General features: G+C 36.8%; 1 non-coding gene across 1 annotated transcript; it reads left to right on the top strand.

Annotated features, from left to right (window-relative positions):
• Nucleotides 1-4,559: 4,559 nt before the first annotated feature.
• LOC126009705 (U6 spliceosomal RNA) lies at nucleotides 4,560-4,666 on the top strand. The gene has a single exon (XR_007495922.1). It is a non-coding gene; the product is annotated as a U6 spliceosomal RNA (small nuclear RNA).
• The last annotated feature ends 16,717 nt before the right edge of the window (nucleotides 4,667-21,383 follow it).

Here is a 21,383-nt window from a genome sequence, read left to right as displayed (position 1 = left end):
ATAAGATTTCTTATTACCCCCACCCAATAACATGAGAACACTATAACATGTTTTGAAACGTTTAAACTTTTTCTAATGCAACACATTAACTAATTTAACCAAGGTTTAATCATTTAGTTTGATTCTAGGTCCATTTTGCACATTCTTAAACTTTCTGCATTCAGCCACTACTGATCAGGATGGGAGCTTTGACCTGCTCCATTTCGACCTGGGCTGGTTTGCCCCTCCTTGGGCAACCTGGTGCCCCCCCCCCCCCCCGCTCCCTGGGGGTCACCATATTGAAGCCGAACTTAGTGCAGACACCCAATTGGCATAACGCACTGAAGCCTAGAACTTCTGTACTCAAGCGATCCTCCAGCCTCAGCCTCCCGAGTAGCTGGGACAACAGGCGTGCGCCACCATGCCCAGCAGTGCTTAAGACCATGCCAGAATTTGAGCTACCTTTCTTTTGCATTCAAGGCAAATGCCCTACCTTCATGCTATTTCTCCGGCTCCTTCTCTTTTTAACTTCTTCACTCACCTTTGGGAGTGGTTTTGCTGCTAAAAAACCACCACGTGCACCCAACTCAGAGCCAGTCTTTTCTTAAGGAACAGCTTTCCAAATTACAGCCTAGAACCCAGCATTAGGGCCCTAGGAACAGATCTTTAAATTGTCTGCTGCCAATTTGGAATTACTTTGCTGAATATTTTTGCACCTAGGGGGACCAGATTCTATTGATTCCTTTTTCTTTAGATATTTACAACCTAGTACCATCAAGATTTTTACATTAAAGCTATCTTAAAACCCACCATTAAGTTTGGTGAGATAAATTTAACATGGAATTGAGATACTTTAACAATAACATGCATTCACAAAATTAACAATATTGTATAAAAAGGCCAACCACAATAACTTACAACATTTTTCACCCAATTGTTCATTCTAAGAAACTTCTAAGTCGGGCCCGGAGAGATAGCATAGCAGCGTTTGCCTTGCAAGCAGCTGATCCAGGACCAAAGGTGGTTGGTTCGAATCCCGGTGTCCCATATGGTCCCCCGTGCCTGCCAGGAACTATTTCTGAGCAGACAGCCAGGAGTAACCCCTGAGCACCGCCGGGTGTGGCCCAAAATCCAAAAAAAAAAAAAAAGAAAAAGAAACTTCTAAGTCAGAAATTTAAATGCTCAAAAATTTTTTCCAGCCAAAAAGCAGCCAGTTAGCCTTGCTCCTTTCTCCAGTCACATGTTCATCTTTTTCTGGCCTTAACTAACACATGGCAGGATAGCTGGGTGATTGCAAAGTCCAGAAATTCTCCAGGGAAAATTTATCCCCAATGGCTATTGAGAAATCTGGGGTTTACGATCTCCAACACCCTCTGCCATGTCCCTAGAATAACAAAGCCGGCTTAACACACAAGTTTTGGCCTAAGGAGAGGTAGCATTTTTCCTAGAATTTCCCTCCATGTTTAAATCAGACAAAGAAAACACAGAACACAGAACCACAGACCCAAAAAAACAAAACAAAACAAAAAAACCAGACAGACTGACAATGGCACCATACTGGAACATTCCGAACAAATGCATTCCTTTGTGGCCACTCACTTAGGGGGCACACACCAGACATATCTTTTGCCTTCCTGGTGCAGTGTCTAATTTCCCTCCCAAGAATTATTTGCCAAAAGGCTCGTTCAGAGAAGTCAATTACTGACCCTTTGCGTGGATTATTGGCTATAATTCTGTGACATTACATTTTCTCTTTATTTGAATTTTGTCTCTTTTCTACTATAGAAATTCAGCTTTAGATTTTCTATACTCACAAAGGAATTTCAGTTTCAAAAGCAAACTGCCAGAAGTTCCCTGCTGGCTTAGTACATTTGCAACTCAAAGCTCACGAGCTACCTCTCTTTCTGTCAGCCTTCTCACTTCCAAATGCCAAGTCAAAACATAGCATCTTCAAGAAAATGGTCTTCTCTCCCTACTTTTGAGCCTCAAAGCAGAATGATTTCTCTCTTGGAAACTCTCTCTGTCACTTTGAATACCTACTTGCAAACAGGTTTGGTCAGTGTAGAATTAGATTATTTCACTAGGTATAATTATTGTATCCCTTTCTTTAGTGTTGTTCTCTTTCTATTATCAGATCAGAGGAAGTGGGTCTTAGCCGCTAGCTAAAATACTATTTCCCTCAGGTTAAGAATATTCGCTATCAGGAGTAAACCAGGATTCCTGCTATCCCTTAATTTACATCAGTAATAACACCTAGAGCCAGAAACCTCTTTGATATGTAAGAATTTAGTCTTCCTTTTATTCTAAGCAGTGGTCCTCAAACTATGGCCCGCGGGCCACGTATTGTATTTGTATCTGTTTTGTTTCTTCATTGCAAAATAAGATATATGCAGTGTGCGTAAGAATTAGTTCATAAGTTTTGTTTTTACTATAGTCAGACCCTCCAATGGTCTGAGGGACAGTGAACTGGCCCCCTGTTTAAAAAGTTTGAGGACCCCTGTAAGGTTACAAAACACCTAAAGCTATGTGTATTTGTTCTGAAATCAAACTATGTACATTACATTCCTTTCATGTTACGACTGCCTCTCTTTTCCCTTTAAATACTCCTTTGCCTAAGATTAAATTTGTCGCACTCTTGCCAGAGATGTGTTGACCTCACACATACTGCATGTGGTATCATTATTTCATATTTCATATTTGTCCACTTCATGTTTCCCGCCTATTCCCAATGGGAATTTATCTGACCCACTAAGGTTTTGCTTAGGGACACTAACACGTCCGCAGCATTCCTTATCACTGTTAGCCTTTAGAATCAAGTCACAATGGAATGACCCCTTAGCTGGCCATCCAACCTTAAAAATGGGCCACTCTGCTGCACAGAGGGTCTGCCACTTCCCTTTCTTGATCGGGAAGGAAAGTTCCTGGGCTCTTACTTTCAGACTAATGAGCGATTCTGCGCTCAGTTCCTGACCTCGGACCAATGGTCCAGAGTAAGGGATAAGGGGGTTGCCTGTTGTTGACCCATAACAACTCAACAAAAATGAAGGACAACAAGAAGAAGAAACCAAAATCGGACCCGAACCTTTACACTGTCCACACTCAGGCGGTGAGAACGCCTTCCTGGCACCTATTATGCACCTGGAGTGCCTCCAGGGCCGTGACCTATAGCACCAGAGTCCATCAACTCACTACTACTTGGAACTTCTTCGAGTAGGGGCCTCGAGCCCTCAGTCATGCAAAACACGGTCCGATCACATAAAGAACAAGAGCAGCAATAAGACAAAGTGGAAGACTCTGAAAATCGAAAAGAAAAGAGAGAGAGAGGCTGGAGCTTACCAGGCGCCTCCGGTTCTCCAACCCACAGAGACAAACCAAAGTGGGCCTCCTGGCTGGCTCGCCAAATGTTACGTTAGTCAGGCCTATGATAAGGGTCCGGCATGGGGCAGTGAAGAGACGGACACCTCTGTAAGGCACACAAGTAAGCTCCAGTTTATTCTGACCGGCCAGGGTCCAGTGCCTTGCTGTAATCAGGCTCAGGCAAAGGACCTTGTGGCTTTCTTTGTCAATCCTTATATACCATAAGGAGGGGAGAAGGGGTAGGGAACGATTTAACATTTCCTTATAAGGGCTTAACATCTGCTAAGACATTCTGAGGCAGTGGAAAAGTACAAGATATTACATGATAGTTATACCAGGAAGTTCCCTACAATGAGCTGTCATTATAGGAATTTCTACCTTGCCCCAGGGGGAGTTTCCACACATCCACCTTTTAGAAAGGTCAAGATCTTTTCCTGGAACTGAGTTCCAGCCCTTACATAACCAACATAAATAGGTAAATCAAATGAAAAGCTTGTTATATGCTTAGTACTTTTGTAGTCTCCATTTAGAGATTAAGTGGAGAGTAGTTCTTTTGGCATTCTAGTGTATTTACATATTTTTGCCAAAATTTAATGTACTTTCTACAACAGGTTACCTTCCAATATAATTTTCTTTATTAACATTTTATGAGAAGATACATTTCCTTCCATCTTGGTATTTCTTTTTTACATTATATGTTAAGGATAGAAAACTAATTATTTTAGTAAAATAGCTCTAAAAGAAGGAAATATTTAAGGAAAAATAAAGTAAACGCTATTCTATAAATAAATCATTTATTATCAAAGTACTGATGGAAGTTTCACGTCTAAACACAAATAAGCCAGGACTTTAATGTAATTTCAAAGCAAATATACTTAGAAAGACCAAAAAACTGAATTTAGCAACTGAAGCCTTAAGAAGAAAAATCAACTTGAGTTTATAAGTTATATGGTCATGATGCAAATATATTAGCTAATAAAATTAGACTTTATGGGTATTAGTCCCATATTAGTATATGGGTCTTTCTGTTGTTTTTACATTTTGGTGTACTTATAATGGTGGCTGGGAAACAAAAATCAGTTTGACCACAGTCTCTAAAGAAAAAAAAAAGAGGGAGAGGGAGAGAGAGAGAGAGAGAGAGAGAGAGAGAGAGAGAGAGAGAGAGAGAGAGAGAGAGAGAGAGAGAGAGAAGTCTCTGCAGCACAGGTAGGAGAGAGGGAATGGTGCTCGCTTCGGCAGCACATATACTAAAATTGGAACGATACAGAGAAGATTACCATGGCCCCTGCGCAAGGATGACACGCAAGTTCGTGAAGGAGAGAGGGAATGGGTAGAGTGGGAGGGAAAACTGGGGACAGAGGAGGTTGGAAATGTGCTTTGCTGAAGACTGTTGTTCATTGTATGACTAAAACTCAATGATGTACAATTGTCTGTGAAAAAAATAACCAACTGTATTATGAACAACTTTGTGACCACAGTGTTTAAATAAAGTAATTAAAAACTCAGTTGGAGTGTCAATATTTCCCAAGTGGGCTTCACCCTTTTGGTGGTATTTATTATTTATAAACTTGTAAGCAATTTTGCTTATTTTATTAACTTTCCTATTAAATTGTATTTGAGATAATCTGGTGTTATTTTTTGTTAAATGAACAGACTTTTGTCTTAACATTGGTTATATGAAAGTTCTCTACCTGCACTTTATTATGGTTTAGAGTTATTGAATCCAAAAAACCTTTCTAATTTTTAAAAGCCCCCAAATTTTGAATAAATATAAGATAAATAAATACAAAATAAATAAAGATTCTGGATAACCACAGAATCAGATTAATAGCAGTGCAAATCTGTAGTTTAGAGAAGAAATGACTGCACAGTTCTTATTTTACTTTCCTTTCTAGGGCCCATTTTCAATTATTCAGTACAAGGTGTGGTGAAATGTTTTCTTGTTCAGGTCTGGAAGTGCTGTAGGACTACCGTAGTCATACCTGGAGCTGCTGTGGAAGACCATCAGAATTATATCAGATGGTGCTGTGCAGGTGGGAATGTGGCACTGAGTGTGGCCAAGCTAATGGCTCATGATATGTTAGGTATGTGCTTTTTCACTGAGACTAACTTGTTGATCTCCATTATACTTGTCTTCAATACTTTAAGAGCAATCCTAACAAACTGTCCTTCTTTAACAAATTGTCAAAATGTATTTGTTTCATCTATGGTCATTTAATATACCCAATTCAAATAAAAGCCATTAAGAATTTAAATTATAAAATCTTAAAATATCACTTTTATAAAGGAAGCTCATGTATTGTGGTAATGCAACTGTCATTGGCTAGTCATATCCTTAACCTTCCTAAATCTCATAATCCTTATGGATAAAGATAATTATAGTATATATTACATTTAATTGTGAGCAATAAATGAAAGCTTAAGTATTAAAAATACAGCATGCCTTTAAAAATTCAAACATCATTTGTTACTTATTGTTTCTGGTTTTCTTTTTTAGCATACATTTTCATGCTGAATGCATTAATTTAAATCTTTTTAGCTGTTACTTTTAGTCCAAGTTAGAGTGGTCTAAGCTTAATAATAAATATGCAGAAGAACTAGGTTTTAGTCAAGGATTCTAGATTTTTTTTTATGATCACAAGAAAACTACATTACATAAGAACTCAAAATGGGGGCTGGAGCCATAGTATAGCAGGTAAGGTGTTTGCCTTACACATGGCCAATCTGAGCTCAAGCTCAGGAATCCCTGAGCACTGTCAGGAGTGATCCCCGTTGGCAGAATCAGGAGTAAACTCTGAGAACAGCCAGTTGTGGCCCTCTCCCCAGAAAAAATAAATTTCAGTAAGAACAAATTATTTTTTATCTTTTTTATTTTATTCAATTTTTTTTTTTTTTTTTTTTTAGTTTTTGTGCCATATCTGCAGCACTCAGGGATTACTCCTTGCTCTGTGCTCAAAAATTATTCCTGGCAGCATATAGGGACGATATAGGACTTCAGGGATTGAACCGGGATGGCCACATACAAGGCAAATGCCCTGTCCACTGTGCTAGCACCTTCACCCCAATACAAACAATCTTAAGAACACCTTAAAATTGGTTTATTTAATCTACTTTTGCTTTTTTAACTCCATGCAGCTAACTATATATTTCAGTATGTGGTTGTATAAATATAGTTCAAAGACAAGAATAGTATGAAAAAAAACTGCATACTATAATGTAAATACAGAAATGTAATACTGTAAATATCACATCGGTACAAAAAAATGGAATCTAATTCATTTGAGAGGAGCATATTTTCTGGGTTGAAAGCCTGTAAATAGAGATACAGGATTTAATTTCATCATTTTTTTTCTAGAACTGACTTCTATAACATCATTTACCTTGTTTTTTTGAGAAGGTTTAAGAACAGAAGTTTTGGTCCAAAAATCTTCCATGAACTAAATACATTTATGAAGAAGCAACATATTCACTCACAGACCATGTTGATACGAAAACATATAGATGAGACATTTCTGCACTGGTTTCTTTTTAAGAGACATTTTGTTCTAAAAACACTTCTGCAAGTTCAGTCCAAGACCTTAGATAAATAACTTTCAATTCATGGCTTTATTTCACATGAGGAGAAAACAGAAAAAAACAAATCATGGCCATCAGCCCTGTGAGGTGTGGTGGCTGTATTCAGAAACTGTGATCTGTGGTCTCCTAGTTTTAATTGGCATCCTGGGGTATGCAGAATGCTCTGTAGTTGTCACACTTATAGAGATCTTGGCACAAAGTATTTACAGCTGTTTGGAGCCTTAGCATACAATAGAAAGGGCCTGCTGCGTCTGGCATTCGCTGACACAGCCTTAGAGTCAATGGAAAAGTCTGGCATCTCTTTTGAGGTCCTCCAAGTGAGGGATTTGCCGACTGTAAAATACACAAAAAGCTAAGAATCATCCTTAGCACAACTAAAACTCTTCTTTGCAAGGCTCCGGGGAGTCTGGTTCGTGTGCTTTTTCTGCAGAGAGCCCTGGAACATTCTGACCTTCTCCACTTGAATAAAGCCCTCCATATAAAAGACTTCACAATATTTAGCCAACAGTTTACCACACAAAGCGATCATGATAGAAAGTCCCATAGCGGAGGTGGTGGTAGATTAGTCCTGTAAGCTACATCTAATGCATGGGCTTATTTTCTTTGACTGTCATTCTTTTTAGATTTTATTTTGCTCTGGATTCTCAGAGTGCATCATTTGGTTGGGATTGATTCAGTTGAGCTCGTGGCCAGCTTTGAAAAAAAAAAAACATTCCAGGATATCTCACATTTTCTAAAAAACACAGATAATTGATTTCTCTGGAAAAATAATATCTGGCAACCTAGATCTGATTTGCCACTTGGCAACAGATAACGAAGGCTGGGTAGTAACTGCCCTCTTTGGAAGAGACATGGACCTCACCAGCCAAAGTCTGTCTGGAAGATCTTGCACATGGACGTTTTCTGACTGGCACACAGAGGTACTTGATTGAAAATGTTCTCTAAAGGCAACTTGCCTGTACAATGCAGGCTTCAAAAAGAACAGTAAAGAGGTATTATTCACATCATAATCAACTCCTTGTAGTTTCAAAAATAATTTCTTAACATAGTTTTTATTTTTTTTCTTAAGAAGCAAAACATTCCATAAAAGTTCTAGCTCCCTGTTTAGTCTTCTAAATATCAACTTTCTTTCCAGTTATCTAAATAACTACTATTCTGGTTTTGGTTCTTATCAACTAGCTGCCCAGCTGCTAGTCAATTTTTCTCTAGAACCACACACACACACACACACACACACACACACACACAATTGTATTCTGTTTTTGGGATGGGAGTTTGGGTTAAAACCAGCAGCTCCCAGGAATTACTCCTGATATCACTCCTGGCAGGCACAAGAGACCATATGGAATTACAGGAATCAAACTATTTTGCTATTATGCTGGATGAAATAAGTCAGAGGAAGAGAGATAGACACAGAATTGTCTCACTCATTTGTGAGATTTAAGAAAAAATAAAAGACATTATTGTAATAATACCTAGAGACAATAGAGATAAGGACTGGAAGGACCGACTCACGATATGAAGCTCATCACAGAGTGGTGAGTTCAGTGAGAGATATAACTATACTAACAACTATAATGACAATGGTAGTGAGTGAGAGAAATAGAATGCCTATCTTGAATATGGGGTGAGGGAGGATAAATATGGGGGGCATTGGTTGTGGGAAGGTTGCATTGGTGGAGGGGGGTGTTGTTTTGTTATAACTGAAACCCAACTACAAACATGTTTGTAATTATGGTGTTTAAATAAATATATTATTTTTAAAAAATTCTATTATTTAACTCTCTCCCTGGATACTTTTTTCTTCCTCTTCCAAATGAGTATTTCTCTCTATAGAGCAAGGTTTGGAATAAATTTTGCTGAAAGGGAGCAGAGTGATATTACAGCAGGTAGGGTTGCTTACCGTGCAGGCATCATACCTGGGTTCAACCCCCATCACCATCTATGGTATCCCAAACTCTTCCAGGAGTGATCCCTGAGCACAGAACTAGGAACACCCCAAGCACTGACAGGTGTGGCCCAAGAAATCAAAAAATAATTATGCTGAGACATCTACTATACTATCATGAAGATGGAGAAGAAAAGATTGGGGTCTGGAACTGAAAACCTAATTCAACTACAGGATTTGAAAGGCACGTTCTAAAGCATGATTAAATTTGCTTTAATTCAGGAAGCTATTATGTTTGACTACAGCTCCAGAAATGGAGAGTGAGCATTACCAGGAAATAATATTTAAAGTAAAAATATACTCTATTAAAATGTTTTCTCACATAGAAAACATTAATTCTGAAAGAAAAGACACACAATTGAATGAACCGCATTTGAACCTCTTTATCCAAAAAAAAAAAAAAACTCTCAGCAAGTTAGTTTCAATTCTTTTTTTGCTACCATCTGCCCCTAATTTAATTCTTGATATCCACCTTATTATTTCAGCTTTTAATAAAGCTCAGAGGCATGTAGTTACAATACTACAGTATATTTAGCAGCTCAAAGAATTTAGCAAGGACCTGAGATATTTTTTCTTTTTCCTCTACTTTTGTTTTGTTTTGTTTTGTTTGTTTTTAGGTCACACCCGGCAGTGCTCAGGGGTTACTCCTGGCTCTATGCTCAGAAATCGTTCCTGGCAGGCTCGGGGGACCATATGGGATGCTGGGATTCAAACCAATGACCTTCTGCATGAAAGGCAAACATCTTACCTCCATGCTATCTCTCCAGCCCCTCCCTCTACCATTTTTAACATGATAGATCTCATCATCATGTTTTTGTTGTTGAATCATGACAGAAAGTTGTTTGCCGTAGTTTGAAAAATAAGGTCCTCACAAAGGCACATTAAGCAGCGGAAAGAGAAAGCTTCTCTGCCATTCAAAAATTGAGGGAAAAAATTTCCAGAGGTTTCTAGTAAATATCTTATATCTAATTAATTTCAGATTCATACTTAAAATGATAAGAGAAATGGAAGTTATAACTGGCTTGTATTAACTAATACTTATATTATTGGGCTGGCAATGGACTCATTGGTTATTAGCTTTACAAACATAAAATGAGAATTCTATTGCTGAGAAATGCTCAGTAGATAGCTCTAGCTGATGATGCCATCAGTTCCCCCTACAGATTCCCTCAACTTTACTTCAAAGAATTATAGTATTATCTCAGATCTTATAACCTCCTATTTGATCAAGTTTGAAATTATTTTTTGTCCCTGGTATTTTCCTTTGCTAGGAATACTCTTCAGCCAATAAAAAATGTGTGGGCTTTGGGGCCAACAAGATAGTTAAAGGTTAAAGCTTTTGCCTTGCATGTGGCCAACCTATGAATGTTTTCTGGCATTGCATATGACCCCCATTGCACTACCAAGTGAAGCCCCTAATCAGTGAGTGAGGCCCTAAATTAAAGGCAACTAAAAATTATTTGGATCTTTTTGTCATAGGAACAGTGACAGGCCACATAACTGGTGGTATTTACACTGAGGCCAGCCACATACAAGATAAGTATTTTACTCCTATGCAATCTATTACTACAGATCATCAACCACTAAAAGAAGAAGATAGTAGGTGAATGTCCAAATTAAACTTCCCTGGTTGATGGGTCATTTCTGAGATATATTCCCATGATTTCCAGATCAGCAATACAATGAGTCCTGGTTACTCATAGGAGTGAGTTTTTAAGATTTTTAAGATTTTTAGAATCTTACTTCCTCATAGTGCTTCCTGTACCTATGTCTTGGGTCTGCTTTTTGAAGAAGTCAAGAAAGGCAGTAGATGTAAATAGTGTTTGTCACTTTTAGTTCAGGTGTTAATATTTTGTGACATCTTTTCTGGCTCCTAATAAAACGAGACATCCTTTTTGTGGCCATTAATATTGCACTTTCCTACCATACTCGGGTCCTGACCTAGCCATTGTCTCATTATTACTATTTTACATAATACCTGGCCCTCACTAAATATTTAATACAGAAACAGAGTCCATATCTCTCTCACAACACATTTTCTTGGACACCATAGTAATCCCCCCTCCTTTTCTATTCTGTTGTCATCACTTTCATTACTCTCTGCATCAGTCACCGCCTCAGAGGTTAAATCTCTGGATTTTTCTAAGCTAGCAAGGTATTCACATGGGATAAATATGTTCTCTATAAGTAAATGTCCCTCAAGACATTTATTTTCTTTATCCATGTTTCAACATTCTCGATCTCTGAGGCAAATCTTTTAACCTAAATATTGCCTCACAGCTGGCAGATCATGTCCAGACCCACTGAACTCTGACTCACAAGAAAAGCCAATAATTCAGTGGTCTAAAATATGGTCAGCAGTGCAGAGGTCTATCCTGCTGCTGCTGCAAGAAAATTTTATTTGAAAAACTCTAATTCTTTGTGACATATTTAGTATATTCTCTTTTTCTCTCAACTTTATTGCCTTAGAGTAAAACTAAGAGACTACATTCAACTTTTGATGAGAGTCACTGGGAAACAAAAGACACACGGAAAGGGCAGTAATCACTCTATTTGTCTTACCCTTTCTCATAAAATATTAGAAAGCTTATTTTCCTCCCCCCAATTAAGCAAAACTAAACCAGAAAATGAGTTCCTTTTGTCAATAAAATGGACAACAATTTTAAAGGTAGAGTCACAATGCATTAAAATAAAGTAGAAAATTTGGAATTTGGCCAAAATTTTAAAAAGAGAAAAATGAAATTTTTAAGCCAATGTGAAGCTAGAGTAATGGCCACATTGATATATTAACAGTTATCATGGCGAGGTTGTTTTCTGACACTGATTTCCATCTCCATTTCACTGAATACAGTAAATGGGAAAAATAAGAGAGGGAGAAAAGAAAGGGGTTCATCAAGTGTCAGAGAATAATCTGTGGTATAAATTAGATTCAAATACTATCTTTCAAATTTTGTACATCAATGCATATAGAAACGTGTTGCCATCTAGATGTCTCTCTAATTAAGAGATATGAATTGAGTGTGAATTAAAGTTTTATTTTCTCTTCCATTACACATTATCATTTGACCTAAAAGATCAGGGTCTAATTTATATTTTTTTCTAGAGGTACTCTGAAATTGCAATAACCTTATTTTTTGTGATTTGACTTTGAATCTAGCAGCTTTACTTATTTTGTATTATTAGTCAGATAATTTATTAATGGATAATTTTGATTTCTGACTATCTAATCAGACAAATTCTAATGCACTTAGATCTCTCTGTTAGGTTTAATTTTTAAGAGGTCCCCCAAATATAAACTAAAATTTTAAGATAATAGTCATTCAGGAGAAATAATTCAAGAATTGAAGAGCCAGCCTTGCACGTAGCCAGCCTCAGCTTGACCCCTGACCCTGTATATTGATCCTCCAAGCACTTCTAGGAGTGATCCCTAAGCATAGAGCTAGAAATACGCCCTAAACACTGCCAGGTATGGCCCAAAAGCAAAGAAAGTAAATTCTGAATCCATTTAGAGGATAAAAATTTTAAATTTTGCTAAGCAGATCAAATAATTTTCTTAGTACTTATAATCTTTTATTGAGTTTTAATTTCCACCTGTTATTATAAAATAGAGGAACTATGGCATAGATAAATAAAAACACCTATGTATTTTCTTTCTTTTCTTTTTTTTTTTTTGTTGTGGTTTTTGGGTCACACCTGGCAGTGCTCAGGGGTTACTCCTGGTTTCATGATCAGAAATTGCTCCTGGCAGGCACAGGGGACCATATGGGATGCCAGGATTCGAATCGATGACCTTCTGCGTGAAAGGCAAATGCCTTATCTCCATGCTATCTCTCTGGCCCCACCTATGTATTTTCAATCTGCCTGGTACAATATCTTAATGGGTTGAGCACATATTTTGCATGCTGGAAGCCCAAATTTGATACTTGTCATTGCATGATATTCTACCACTGGTAAAAACCCACAAACACCACCAAGGAGTGACCTAAGAACCAAACCAAACTAAAAACTTTTTGCAATTAAAATTTAAAAAATAAAATATTAATTTATAAATTAAATTGTGAACTCTGTGCTAGGCCCCACTCCTGGTATTTGGCATAAAATAACTAATAAAAACAGAGAAGATCTGCCTTTGTACAGTCTATAGTACAAAAATGAACAAGCCATCACATACGTACAGTGGTTCATGGTTGAATGGCATGTGACTCAGCAGTAGGGTTACACATGTGAGAGGCCCTGAGTTTCACCCCTGGCAGCAAAATATATTAAAAAAAAACAACAAAATAAAATAAAGACATCTTACAAATAGAGACCAGAGAAAGTGTGTAGGTAAAATTTTTTGTTATTATTCAATATTATACTGGATAAATGTGCCATAAGAAATTTTTTATACAAAAAAATACCTTTTGGCTGATTTTGTTTTCTTCCAGTTCTGATCCAGTTTCAAATTATAATGAAAGAAACAAATGTCAGAGAGATAATATAGGACATTGCTTTGCTTGTAGCTGTATGAACCAGGACCCTGACTTGCATTTCCAGCACCACAAATGATTCTTTAAGCATTGCCAGGTGTTACATATGACCACACCTATCATAAACAGCTCCTGAACATGGCTAGTTGTGGCCCTCAAACAAAATCACACATGTCAAGGCACAACAAAGAGAATCTAGAGAGGGCCTGATTATACCAGATTATAAGGCCAAAGGTATGGAAAATTAAATTAGATATAACTGCAGTGGAAAATTATTGAAAACATTAATGTATGAAATAATTTTGGTCAGTTTATTTTTAAAGAAATAAATAGCATAGATAAATGAATTAAAAGATTAGTGTGTGCTAATAATATTGTGCATCACAGCTAAAAGATGAATATTAAACAAATAGTTTTGAAGAAATAGTATGGTAGTTATGGCACTTGTAGTTATGCATGTAGCTGTACATGTAGCTGACCCTGGAGTTGATTCACAACAAAACATACAATACTCTGAGCAACGGCAGGAGTATTGTCAAAGCACAAAGTCAGAAGCAAGTCCTGGACACAGAGCCAGGAGTAACCTGAACACAGGCAGGTGAGGCTCCAAATGAAACAAAAATTTTTTTAAAAATGAGACAAATAGAGGAGAGCTAAGAGGACATAAATGTAAGTACAATAAAATGAGGATTAATGAATAAGACAGACTGAGGTGGGAGAAATGGGGAATAAGTATATGTACCTTTTTGAGGTGCATTAAGTTCTAACCTAATTGTAATAAACTGCATCAACGGGTATAAACTTTCAAAGAAGAATGTCATATACAAGATATAATGGAAGTAAAACTTCACAGATTCATACATGGTGGAAGTGTTAAAAGTAGGTTCATATGAAGGAAGGAGAAAAAAAAACAAAGAAAACTCAGAGCAACAAAATCAAGTCTGAAGTTGTACAGTACTTTCTTTGTTCCTTTTTTATTTCTAACTGAATTATAAAAATATTAGCAATAATTCTATAATTTTCAGGTCATATAAGTTGCACAAGACTAGAACAAATACAACTGGTATTAGGATTGGCTATAGAGTGGGTTCCAAGAGACAATAACAAAAGTTGAAATCACAATGCACACAGCAACTTGGATTTATGAAAGAGTTAGAGGTACTAATCAATCTAAGCTGGTGTAAAGTATTGATTATAAAACAGTGTTATTAGAGTCAAGTAAGTGTTTAAAAATGATGGACATTAGGGTGTGTCATTAAGTAGGAGGAAGTGGGGCTGCTGGGTCATTTACCCAAATCCATGAGTACCCACAGTTACAATTTTGTGATTTTTTTTTTAACTTCAGTCAGGTAAAATGCTAATTATATATAATAACTTTTGGGGGAAAATGAATATCTAATACACTGCTAAACTTGGTTTCAGTGGTCTTGGGCCTGGACAAATATGAGATTACTTAAATTAAGTAGATAGTGTAAACAAGAAACAATTCAGAGAGTTGGACTCACAGCCGCTTTCTGCTGATTAATAGATTATAAACCCTAAGTCTCACTTTTTTTAAAAATATATATGGATACAATACATAAGTGGTATGATTTCTATAACAATGTTTGTAAAAGTCATTGATACTGAAACTAGCTAAATTGCTGCTAAAAAAGAGATAGCACAGCGGCGTTTGCCTTGCAAGCAGCTGATCCAGGACCAAAGGTGGTTGGTTCCAATCCCGGTGTCCCATATGGTCCCCCGTGCCTGCCAGGAGCTGTTTCTGAGCAGACAGCCAGGAGTAACCCCTGAGCACCGCCGGGTGTGGCCCAAAAACCAAAAAAAAAAAAAAGTATCATTAACAAAAATAGCCCAAAACCTAATTTTATTGTTATTTAGGAATTACTTAAATTTACTTAATTTAAACACTATGGTTTACATAGGTACTCATAATACATATTTTTATGCCTTAATTGTTCCAACACCAATGCTACCTACCCTCCATGTAAAATTCTCTTCACCATTGTTCCTCAATTCCCATCCATCACCCCAAGTCTTCTTCTGTGGCAGCATAAAATAATTTATTTTATATTGCTTGTTTACAACTAAGTGGTAAGAATATTATTATTAAAACATAGCAAAAGGAAAAATTAAGAATTATTATATCTTGCAATGGTATAATTAAATCATTGTCTAAAGGTTTACTATGCTTTTTGTTGCTAATAGATCATTCTGTCGTTGGTTTTGTATGTTAACCTAAGGTGGATTCTGATGCTCTGACATCTAATTTGGGGTTTCAGTATTAAAAAAAAAAATGGAGGAGTCCAAATTTTGCCTACATTGTCCAGGAATTCCAAGTTGTTGATATGATGACAACTGTGGGCTTTGACAAGCTAGTATACCTTTTCATTGGGATAAACATAAATATTGTGTGTCTACCTGCTGGGTTCTCAGCATATATCAATAGTAAAAAATAAGGAGCATCAGACAGCTGGTTTAGAGTGCAAAGTGAGTTCTTGGTAAACCTGATTTGTTATTATTTGTTATTTGATACTGAATTTCTGGTAACCCTTGTTATATTAGAAAAAGCTCCTCTATTTCTGAGAACTATTATAAGCATCAGTCCATTATGATGGTATTTGGGAAATGATGGAGCATTGAGTCATTTGGCACCTGATACAGTGGAAAATGTTCCACATTAATGGAACTACTTACACAAAAGCCAAGTAAGTATTGGAGAAGAGACTCAAAAAGACAGATATGCTACTTTGGGGTAGAATTCAAGAAAAAGTATGCATAAAACAAGTTATTACAGAAAAGAAATGGCTATTTGGCAAGTTATGTAACAGTTACTGGGCATTTCACAAAAATAAATTAGAATTCTATGGAGAGAATGTAATTCCATAGGAAGAAGAAAATGCTTAAAGGAGAGGGTTTTTTTTTTTTCAGGTATTCACCAAAACCTTACTTCCATCCTAGAATTTATTTAATTCAGTATGTTTTCCCCTTGCATTCGCAATCTCTAAAACAAGGGGAAACCAATCTATGTATATTCTTGTTATAATCTCTCAGGTCCAGTGTGTCTCTTGGTACAAAATACAAGCTCAATTCATCTGAGATGTTAAAACTACCATGACTATGTTATTGAGTGAGAGAAGTAGAATGCCTGTCTCGAATACAGGCAGGGGATGTTGGTTGAGGGAGATGCATTGTTGTACTGATAAATGGGGGCGTTCTTTTTGTGACTGAAACCCATCTACAGTCACGTTTGTAATCACAGTGTTTAAATAAAAAAATTAAAATATATATAATGCAGTAGTCAATTCAGTATCATAAAAAAAACCTAGTAGAAATACATCCAGAAGATATGATAAACAAAATAAATTTCATAGAGAGGAGAAAGAAATTTGGGCTTAAAAGTTTGAAAAATATTCTGTGTTTCATGTTCAAAATATTCAAAACCCATGTATCCATCCCTGAACTTATAAAGAAAAGAGCAGAGATAAAAGAGCAATCATGTGTTTAGGTGGATAAAAATCTAAAAATTTTTGTTACTTTATTTTGGACCATACCAGTCTGTTCTCAGAACTTACTTCTGACTCTGTGCTCAAAGGTCACTCCTAATAGAGCTTGGGAAAACTTATGGGATGCCAGGGATCAAGTCCATGGCATCACATGAAAGACAAGCAAGAATTTTGTTCACTTTCCCATCTCTCCACCCACTATATATTAAACTTTTTAAGACACTACAGTTATCAATCAGACTCAATATTAAGTAGTGGCAAAATAGTGCATATTTTTTAATTTATGAGTTTAAAGGGTAAATGCCATTGATTATTTTATACATTATTTTATATATTTGATTATTTTATATAGAGACATCTATATGATCGTCTTGCAAAGTTTCATGGTAAAAGGAAAAGAATCTTCCAGATAAAATTAAAATTCAGCCATATAAATACACTAATCCAGTGCTGAAGAAGACAATAGCCCAGGCCTTTGAAGCCTCAACCCACACAAACTTTGACAAATATGACCCATGGGGAACATAGGATGACCCAGAAGTGTTGGAATTGGATGTACTCATCTATTACTCTATGTTTTAACTGGATGATTTAAGAGACTGCAAAGATAATGAATATCACAAGGAACCAGAAACTCCCTTGACAGCCATGTATACATGTGTAAAATAACAAAGAATCTGAATACAAGTGTTTGTACTCCATCACAGTCTGAAATTCTATCCAACCCATTCAAGCCCAGAGAAATGCGTAGCTTGAACAAAAATCAGTCTTTCTCTTGAAATAAAATATTAATGTTACTATTAGAGCACCCAGTTTTCTAGGCATTCTTGATTTCAGATGTTCTTAATAGAATTCTGACACCATATTTAATCAACCCATATTAAAGAGCCAGCAATAGGACATGACATTTTTTTTTCTGAAAATTACAAGCGTTAATATAAATTTTGGGCATGTGCCATAGAGCTATTTTGTATTAAGTGAAAACTGCTGCTTAAAAAAAATATATTGCCTCAAGAAAATTGGGAGCTTTTTATTCAGCTTAATTTGATATTGAAATTAAAAAAAATGAGACAGAATAAATATATTACTTTTTCTATGCTAGCATTTATGCATCAAGTGAAATTGCTCTTTGTTGTTTATGTCCTTGTGTTTTCTCCCATCCAAGGCCCAGGCCCGACTCTGCTTAGCTTCTGAGCTCAAACGAGATCAGGTGTCTTCAGGGTAGTATGACCATAGACAGTCCTTGTGGGTTGGTTTTTTGTTTGTTTGTTTGTTTACTTGTTGGGTCACACCTGGCGGTGCTCAGGGGTTACTCCTGGCTCTTTGTTCAGAGTTGCTCCTGGCAGGCATGGGGGACCATATGGAATGCCGGGTTTCGAACCACCGTCTATTCAAATCAGCTGCATTCAAGGCAAACACCCTACAGCTGTCCTATCTCTCCAGCCCCTAGTCCTTGTGTTTTCTATGATACAATTTATCCCACATTAAATCTAACTTTAATAAGATAGAATTTTAGGGGCTAGAGCAGATAGGATACAGCTGGTAGGATGCTTGCCTCACATGAAATTGACCTAGGTCCGATCCCCAGCATCCCAAATAGTTCCCCAGACACTTCCATGAACAATTTCTTTCTTTTTTTTTTTTTTTTTTGTTTTTGTTTTTGGGCCACACCCGTTAAACGCTCAGGGGTTACTCCTGGCTATGTGCTCAGAAATCGCCCCTGGCTTGGGGGGACCATATGGGACGCCGGGGGATCGAACCGCGGTCCTTCCTTGGCTAGCGCTTGCAAGGCAGACACCTTACCTCCAGCGCCACCTACCCGGCCCCAAGTATTGTGCCCCGTGTGAGGATCGCCATGAGCAATTTCTGAGTGAAAAGTCAGGAGTAATCCCTGAGCATTGTTGGGTGTGGCCCCCCAAAACACAAAAATAACAATGATAAAATAAAATAAACTTTTGAAAGTAATAAAATTAGCTTGTGAGAAAAATTGGCAAAATGTGGGTGAAATGAATTGTCTGATTACATGACCAGACATAGTCTATGATGCCTTTCTAGAAAGATTGGTTAAACCGTGGATCATATATATAAATATACATAATATTTGTATGTTGTTATAAATATTAGAAATAACTGTAACTTACCAAATTCATTCTGATACAATAGATATCCTCAATGTTAGTTTCATCCTTTTCAAGATTTAGCCATTTATAAAGCATTGAGAATCATTATGGTGAATTTTTAAAAACAAATTAAAAAAATCCTACAAACTTAAAGCCTCATCTCAGCCCATTTAATAACAGACTAGATTAGCATGAAGCCTCAAAGCTATAGGCACTGCATGCTTAAGATGTGTCTGGCTTAGATTGCCTTGTGTGCTGTTAAGAAATATTATAATGTGTTACGATCTGGGGACTTGAGGGACAAAGTAATTGTACATGGATTCTGTTTTATTTATCTTAATGTTCTTTGGCTGAAAGTTCAAAGTTAAGATATCAGCAAGGGGACTTCTTAGAATTATGTTATGGGTGATTGTCCTTCCACTGTAACTTTACCTTGTCCTCTTTCTTTGCATCCTTGTTCTCATAATTAAAAATAAAAAAATTTATAGGAAAAAAAAAAAAGATGTGGCTGGCCAGAAACAGTTTAGGTTTCCTTTGATATAACTAACTTCTCTAGTCAATCCCCCTATCTGTGGGTGTAGGTGATTAAAATAGTTATAATGAGTAACACTGTTTCTCAGGAGAAAGTAGGATCCTCTGAAACTAGAGATATAAGTAAAAGAAATTCGGCTTTTAACTAAAGGACATGGGTAACATCAAGATTAATGCTAACTGGTCCATTGTGGAGAGAGGTTGACACTGATGGTGGGAAGGGTCCTGACTCTCTATATCTGAAATTCAGCTATGAAGGATTCTGTAGATCAAAATTGTTTCAATAAAATTAAATTAAATTTTAAAAAAGATTAATGTTATAGAATAAAGGTGAGGTGTTTTTTGTTTTTTGTTTTTTTACCCAGAGTTCCAAACTTGTGAAATAGGTAATCTTAGGAAGGAGAGAGTTCAAAGGTTTGCTTTGTTTTGTTTTGTTTTGTTTTGTTTTGTTTTGTAGCAACTGAATCTCACAGGCAAGTATCTGCTAAACCACTTCCCCACTCTCCCAATCACCTTAATTAGTAGAGTCAGGAATTAGTCCTGACTTTTCTTTCCTCGGTCTAGATTCTCTCTCCATCCCATGTTATGGTTCTATTATTAAATATATATAAAAACATTTTCCCTAGTGTCTCCTATTTCCCTTTAAAGTTTTCTGCGATAAAAGTTTTTTAGAGGGCCCGGAGAGATAGCACAGCGGCATTTGCCTTGCAAGCAGCCAATCCCAGACCAAAGGTGGTTGGTTCGAATCCCGGTGTCCTATATGGTCCCCCGTGCCTGCCAGGAGCTATTTCTGAGCAGACAGCCAGGAGAAACCCCTGAGCACCGCCGGGTGTGGCCCAAAAAACCAAAAAAAAATAAATAAATAAAAAAAAAAAAGTTTCTTAGAGGGGCTGGAGATATAGCATGGAGGTAAGGCGTTTGCCTTTCATGCAGGAGGTCATCGGTTCGAATTCCGGTGTCCCATATGGGTTTCCCCCCCCCCACCGTGCCTGCCAGGAGCAATTTCTGAGCCTGGAGCCAGGATTAACCCCTGAGCACTGCTGGGTGTGACCCAAAAACCACACACACACACACAAAAAAAACGTTTCTTAGAAAGATATTGAAACAGAATTATAAAATTTTAGAATCTGAAACTACAGGAAAAATTTATTTTTTCCCATCAGTTAATTCCAAAAGCCAGACCCAAGGAAAATGTATATGTGATTCTCAGGACTTAAGCTTTTTTTATAAACTAAAATTTTCTCCTCATGTTCTGAGTATTATGTTAATGTCCTTCTCTTCTACTTACGGACATAAATCGTGTTCAGATTATTCTCCATTGCATCTAAGCAGGCTTTTTTCCCCTCTGGGAGGCTGCTTTACTTAAAAGTATATAACATTCACTGTGGGGCTCTAGGAATCACACTAATTGAGTGCACATGGAAAAATTACTTAGCATGCCAGGTTTGCTTCTTAGGCAATACATAGATAGTAGGTTAGCAGAAGTGGAGCCCGAGCAATAAAATAAACCACAAGTCACAGGAATGATAAATTTTAAACCTGTTCCTTGAGAAGTTAACATATACCTTTACTTTAACAAACTGTTCCTAATCATTTATTGTACAGACTTAAAAAAAATGAACATGTTGAACCAATAACTACAGTTTCTGGAATCTTTTATAATTTGACTAACAAATTGCTATTAATATATATCAGCAGACAACTTGGAGGTTAACTTGCTAATCAATGAGGTTGATTCAATTGCAATATAAGTCCTGAAACAATTTTATTTTGGTAGTATCTAATTTCATCTTTGGTTCTGGAGTTAACTTATCAATCATCTAAATTTAGTTAAACAATTTGGATCTTTTGCTTTATGAAAATCTTGCCCTTGCTCAACTTGATGTTATTGTTGAGAATG

The sequence above is a fragment of the Suncus etruscus genome, chromosome 5 (genome assembly GCF_024139225.1).
Source record: "Suncus etruscus isolate mSunEtr1 chromosome 5, mSunEtr1.pri.cur, whole genome shotgun sequence".
NCBI classification, from domain to species: domain Eukaryota; kingdom Metazoa; phylum Chordata; class Mammalia; order Eulipotyphla; family Soricidae; genus Suncus; species Suncus etruscus.
Note: the sequence above shows the minus strand (reverse complement) of the source record. Positions and strands in the feature narration are given on the sequence as shown.